General features: G+C 45.0%; 1 pseudogene; it reads right to left on the minus strand.

Moving 5' to 3' along the window:
* Positions 1–493: 493 nt before the first annotated feature.
* LOC143640902 (RWD domain-containing protein 4-like) lies at positions 494–4,172 on the minus strand (annotated as a pseudogene).
* Positions 4,173–7,077: the final 2,905 nt, after the last annotated feature.

Consider the following 7,077-nt stretch of genomic DNA (forward strand, 5'->3'; position numbering starts at 1 on the left):
AAGTCCCCTGGCCAGATGGCTTTGTTCTTGTCCTCCAGCTCTCAGGCCCACCCCTCCCTTGTCACCCAAGGAATCCACCACTGCACCACCTACCCATCTGCGTGTCTGTGTGGCAGTTACTCTGTGAGCCCCTGGTACCTCCTTAGTGATCACACAGCATTAGAGCTGACTTGAGTTTGAAGTGACTGCGGCCCATCCAAATGGAAAGGCACAGTAGGCGGCGTGCAGCTCAGAGGGGGCCAGGAGCACAGGCTAGGGTTCAGGTTGTAAGCAGAGAGGCCACCGATTAGGCCTCTCTGTCTGAAGGGATAGAGGTGATGAGCATAAAAGCAAATGCCATTTCCAGGTGCTGTTGCCCCTGACTTAACTCACCCGGTCTCTTGCCTATGAGCCTCTGTGGCCTGCATGGGACGATTTCATAAGATATATATTTTTTAACATTTTACCTTTTATTAAGGCAAGTTTGTGAAAATAATATAATACAACCAGATCTTTTCATGAACTTTCCACTGACAACATTTTTTTAATGTAAGAAACATACAAAAAAACCTGCATTTTATAAAAAGTCACCTCAATACCAGAAAATAGTTAATGAAAGATGTTGAACCCAGTTTACTTTTTAAAGAATGCTCTTTCCTTGACTCAAATTCCAAGTGTTATTCATCATCTTTAGAGCCAGTTTTGCTTAAATGCTTCACGACATCAACCCAATTCCAGCCTCGAGGAAGTTCCCCTTTATGGTCTGTTTTGTCTGCCAGTTTACGTTTCTGGGCTTTAGAAAGTTGTTCTTTTTGTCTTTTTTCTTATTTGATGGAGCTGTATTTGGAGTTTCAACAGAGATGACATTGCTTATAGATGTTGTAGAGTCAATGGGATGATGATTCTCCATGAACTGTTCTTTATTGTCTTTGGCATATTCAAAAAATGTATAGGTCTTAGCAGTTCCAAGATTCACTTCCACAGCTTCCTTTAACTTCCTGTAACTCTGCTTTACAGCTGATGATATTGTGTTGTTAAAAAAGTGTTCATAGATATAATTGGAGGTGTTTGGGGATAGGTTTCTGTCCAGGAAATCTCTATTAAGAAGGCTTTGGGATCACCATTTTCACCTATCGAAATATATGCACTAAGTACTTTTTGTTCCATTTACTTTATTTCTCCCTTTTTATCATAGAATCAACTTCCACTCTCCCAACGTGTGATATTTTTCCTTTGTTTTTTGTTGAATAGTTTGAAAGCAATGTCTTCAAATATACATGGGTAAAGTATCCTAAGAACATTCTCTTTTATAACCACAGGACCATTATTACAGCCTATATTGAAATAAAACTGGATACTTAATTCCCGGAAACTTTCATCTCCTTCATAAATAGAACGGAATGCTTCTAGTTCCATCTCCTGGTCCTCGTCCAGGCGAACAGTATTCAGGACAACTAAGAAAAAGCAAGGGCAGCAGCCCGAGGCCATGGCGTTCCCCTTTGGTGCAGGGTGGGGAGTAAGCTCCTCGGAGCCGTAAATCGAGTTCACGTGCACACTCGGCGGTCTTCAGCATCCAGCAGGACTAGGTGGGCAGTGGGCGGAAGGCCGAGGCCGTGGCAGGTGGGGCATTCAGGCGTCTAGTAGGAGGCTGCAGGGCAGCAACGGCAGAGGCTCTGCAAGATATATTTTTGATTTTTTTTTTTATCATTGATGACTTTGGAAAGAAAAAGAAACTCCAAAAATAAAAGCCTCCAAAACATGCTAGCAAGGCTCCCCAACATGGTTGAGCTGGACCTGCCCCAGGGTGCCAAGGGCCGGCCCAGGTGTTCAGGAAAAGCATTTGGTCTCCCCTGCTGTGCTAATGAGCATAAGGATGCCCACAGGCGCGTGGGACAAATTGGGCTCAAATTGCCATATGGCTTGGATTTCACATTTTCCAGGGCATAGTCTAATCATTTCTACAGAGTCTAATGCCTTGCTGCAGATTGTAAATGATAAGGTCACACGGATTAGAGACCAGTTAAAAATTATAGAAGACATATGCTATGCATTTTACTAATGAATGGCCATATTCAAACATGTTCACTAATTAATGGCAATATTTGAATGGGTCCACTAATGAATGGCAATATTTGAACGTAGTGTTGAATTTGATACCCTGTGACCAGAGCTCCATTTCTAGAAGGAGCCAAATGCTCCATAAGGTCTGGGAAATGCGGATTTGAAAGAAAAATTTGTCAGGCCTTCCAAGATGTTAAAAGAATTCTCAGAGACTGAAATCTGCCCACCAACAAGTTTGTTTAGATGAACATTGACAGTGCGAATATTATCGTCAAATCCTCCAAGAGTCTCAGCTGCTACCAAATCCTACTTCAGCCTTTGGAAACAAGGGAAACCATGAATCCAGAGGGATAGCAGGGAACTCAGAATAAGGGCATCATCACCATAGGAGTCATTTTTTAAAGTGGTTAAAAAAGAAGTAAGAAAGGAAGGGGGGAGTTAGGGACAGAGTCACTGCCATAAATTGTACCTGGCCCAGCTTCCTGTGTCCCCTGGAGGGCTGCTGTTAAGACACCTAGTAGCCCTTGCTGAGGGTTGGTTCTGTCCTGTAAGGCCCCGGACACAGCACAAGGGGGAGCCTGAGGATCCCCGTCCTCTGTTTTCCACTGGGACCTCCAGTGTGTTGGCTTCCTGTGATGAAATCTACACAAAGTCCTTTCCCAGCAAACAGGCCAAACTCAGGCCAGGTTGATCATGCAGACAACTTACCCCACACAGCAGGAACTGGGAAGGGACCGAATGGCGCTGACACAAGCCACCTTGACCCTGGTTCAGCCACATGGATTAGACTTAGAAGTGGTCCAGAGTTACTTCCTTGGCTGGGAGTATGTCTCTATGGTTTTATAACACATATTAAAAGCACTTAGCAGGCTGGGGATGTGGATCAGTGGTAAGCACTTGCCTGGCAAGTGTGAGGCCCTGCATTCAAACCCAAGCACACACAAAGAAAAGTCTTATGTTTGATTTGACATTCTTTTAATGTGTCTTGACAAATGCAGTGATCAGTAAAGCATGAGCTCTCTGACTTCAGAGGTTCTGTTTTTAAATACTAATCTATATCTGGTTTTTAACATAAACATCTGCTGTGTTATTTCATGAATTATAATATGCTGTCCTTTCACATGTCACCCAGGTCAAATTTCTTTCTCATCCTAAAGGTAAATACGATTATGTGGCCCATAAGAATGGGCATACCTTCTGGAAATGTGTCATTGGGTAATTTTGCACTGTGGGAGCACCCTAGAGTGTGCTCGCTGATACCAACCTGAATGCACAGTCCATCACACACCCAGATGATGTGGCAGAGTCTGTCGCCCCTGCACTGCAAACCCAGGTGGCCTGCTCCCGTACTGCGTGCTGCAGGCGATGGGCACACCATGCCAAGCATTCGTGGATCTAAATGTACAAAAATGACACAGTATAACTGCAGTATAAAGGGTAAAGTGGCACAGCTGTATGGGACTGGAAGCTGCTGTGGCAGTCAGCACATGAGCAGTGAGGAATAAGGCCAGGATGTTGGTGCTCTGCTGTAGACCAGCACCTGCTCACTTGGGCTGTACTACATTCATTGTAAAAAAATGTTCTTTCTTCAATGATAAATTAGCTTATTGTGACTTTTACTTCATACACCTTTTTAATTTTTGACTCTTCCATAACAAGTTAAAACAAACACATTGTACAGCTGTACAAAACATGTCTTTCCTGCTGGGTATGGTAATCCCAGCAACTTGAGAGGCTGAGGCACGAGGACCACCAGTTCAAAGCCATCCTCACAATAGCAAGGCACTAAGCAACTCAGTGAGACCCTGTCTCTAAATAAAATACAAAATAGGGCTGGGGATGGGGCTCAGTGGCTGAGTGCCCCTGGTTCAATCCCCAGTACCAAAACAAAAAAACAAAAAAAAAAATATTTCTCTACACCCTCATTGTATAAGCATTTCTATTTTTTTTAATGTTAAAAACTAACACACAAACACACTCATTACCAGGGCCAACAGGGGAGCAGGAGCATCAGTGTCCTCATCTCCCACCTTCACGTCTTGTCCCTTTGTCTTGGGGGCAGTCCCATGCGTGGAGCTGTCACCTCCTGTGATAACAAGGGCTCTAGAAGTCCTCCTGAGGGACCTGCCCATGGCTCTTTTGGAGGAGGTGTCCTGTCAGAAACATGCCCAGGGTGGTCGCTGACATTGCTCCTTGGTGTCACCCTGGGTTTGCCTGTGGGCGCTGAATGCGCCTGAGCCCTCCTCCGTTAGTGGAGGCCGGTCAGTGCTGGGTGCTCTCCGGGTGTGGAGGGCCTGCCCAGGTCTGCAGGAGCCCCACAAGCCTGCAGGTGGATCTGCTCAGGGTCTTTACGGACCTTCTCCGCAGCTGCCTTTTCTCTGACCTCTCCCAGGGCTGTGAGCTCACTGGTTGAGAACTGTTTCACCACCTGGTGACCACCATGTGTGAAGGGCCAGTGGTGGCTGAACTTGATTGTGTGGTCATGGCTGTCCCCAACACATGTGGGTCACAGGGCAAAAATAAGATTTCACTGCTAAGAAGGGTTCAGTTACTACTCACTTTTAAAAAAAAATTGACATTGGGGCTGGGGATGTGGCTCAAGTGGCAGCGCGCTCACCTAGCATGCATGAGACACTGGGTTCAATTCTCAACACCACATAAAAAACATAAATAAATAAAGATATTGTGTCCACCTAAAACTAAAAAAAAATAAATAAAAATTTAAAAAAAAAGATTCAAATTCTTAAAAAAAATTGACATTGAAGTTAGCCTTTATTCAAAAGTTTATTTGTTTTTATTTTACTATTTTATTATTTTATTTATTTATTTATTTTACAGTAGAATGCATTTTGTCATATACGACACAAACGGAGCACAACTTCTCATTCCTCTGGCTGTACGAGTCACTCCTAGTGCGCTCACACCTGTATAGGGTGATAATGTCTGCCCCTTTCTACTTTCCTTCCCCTCCACACAACTCACCCCCCCGTGTATGTGTGTGAGATATGGTATACAAACCCTCCCCTCTACAAAAACCAAAGTTCCTTCATTCTTCCCTATCCCAGTTTGCTTGCTTATTACACTCATCGTAGGCATTTAGGATGTGCTAATTCCTAGAGTTAAATGGGAGCTTGGGGCCCCTCTCCCAGCTTGCAATGTACTGGAAGATGAAGCACTAGGTTCTGTGTCAGCTGTCTTTGGATGACATGTATGGGCTCGAAGTCTTGAATTACCAAGTTCACTAGGTCTTTGTCCATTAAAAGTAAACAATTGCACTATTGGGAGTGATGACCTTTTACCCAGCATTGAATTATGAGGGAAATTTTTCATCTGGCTGCTTAGAATTTATTAAAAAATCAGGTGAGGGGGAGAGGTTTGAACTACAATTTTGTCAATAACACAGAATATTTAAATAGTTATTTTTTTAAGTCAGTCCTTTTGTGAAAAACAGAGAATAAACCAACCTATTTTAATCTTTTCTATAGAAGCTTTATCAGCCAAACTGTACCAAAGAAGCAGAACCAGTAGGGTTGCTTTATATATGCACACACACATACGTATGTGGATTATACCTAAATATATGTGTATAAATACACATCCATCCATACACATATATGGATATATACCCACATGCATATATATATATATATATATATGTGTGTGTGTGTGTGTGTGTGTGTGTGTGTGTGTGTGTGTGAGATATGATATACAAATCCAGATGATATGCTGACATGTGTATATATACATGCACATGCATATGTAGCTGTATGACCACCTATCAACTTACGCACACATACAGAGACATACACACATATATATGGAGAGATTGATTGCAAAAAATTGGTTCACCTGGCTTTGGGGGCATTTAGGACATAGGCATGTCCTAAATGACAAGCAGGCCCTCAGGAAGGGCAGACTAGGACTCCTGGGCACAGCCTGGTTCTGCAGTCCACAGGTAGAATCTCTGCCTCCTCATTCTGCTCCACAGTCCTTCTGGTGGATTGGATGAGGCCCACTCAGGACAATGTCCCTCACTTAAAACCTCCTGTCCATAGCTCACATCTGCAGGGTGCCTCCCACCAGCACCTGGATCAGCTGGAGACAGGTCCATGAATGTGATTGTTCGCCAAGAAAATCTAGTAAGAGAATAATTACTTTCAACGTTTTTAAAAGAAAGCCAATGAACAGGAGTGGCATTTGCCCGCCTTCCTCGAGAGAAGCCGGTCCAGGAGAGGCCAGCCCCATGCAGTGAACGGCAGACCCTAGCACTCAGTTCTCGTCCACTCCTGAGCCCTGGAGAGTGTCTCAGGTCTTAAGGGAGCACCAGCAAGTGGGGGACCAGGGTTACCTGACAGCAGATCCCCAGGGGAATCGCCACTGCTGTCCTAGAAAGCCGCACATGCGTGTGTCTGTCCTCAGGTGCAGAAGCGAGAGGGAAAGGTGTGGGATGTGGAGCTCAGGAGAGCAGAGGGGAGGCCTGGGGAGCAGCAGGAGGGAGCAGGGAGGGAGGAGGGAAGGCAAAAGGGAGGTACTGGGAACAAAAGTGACCAGATCATACTGTTGTATTGTTGGCATGACAATTGAATTGCACCAATTTAAAAAAGTTTAAAAACAGAGCTCCCCGAGCCTCCACCAGAGACTTGCAGGTTGGCAGTGCGGCTTGTTGGGGCTGCTCCCTCTCCTCCCTCAGGGAGCTCTGCCCCTGAAAATAGCCGAGAGAGTTTGCAGACTCGCCCCAAACACCATCTCAAGGAGTCTTGGTATCAGCCTCAGCCAGTCCCCAAACTCCCTTGTTCTCGCCACACCCTTAGGATCTCCAGGCCAAGAGACACAGACCTGGGTGTTCTGGGTGTTCGCCATACTTTTTATTGATGCCTTATAGTTGTGCACAATAGCAGGACTTGTTGTTACCTATCGGCATATGTGCACAGTGTGGCCAGTACCCCTCCCCAGCACTCCCTGTTCCTCTCCTCCCCCTCCCCCTGGTCTTTATCCTCTGCTGATCTCTCTTCATTATCATGAGGATCCCTCCACCTT

Source organism: Callospermophilus lateralis, unplaced genomic scaffold (assembly GCF_048772815.1).
Source record: "Callospermophilus lateralis isolate mCalLat2 unplaced genomic scaffold, mCalLat2.hap1 Scaffold_73, whole genome shotgun sequence".
Taxonomy (NCBI): Eukaryota; Metazoa; Chordata; class Mammalia; order Rodentia; family Sciuridae; genus Callospermophilus; species Callospermophilus lateralis.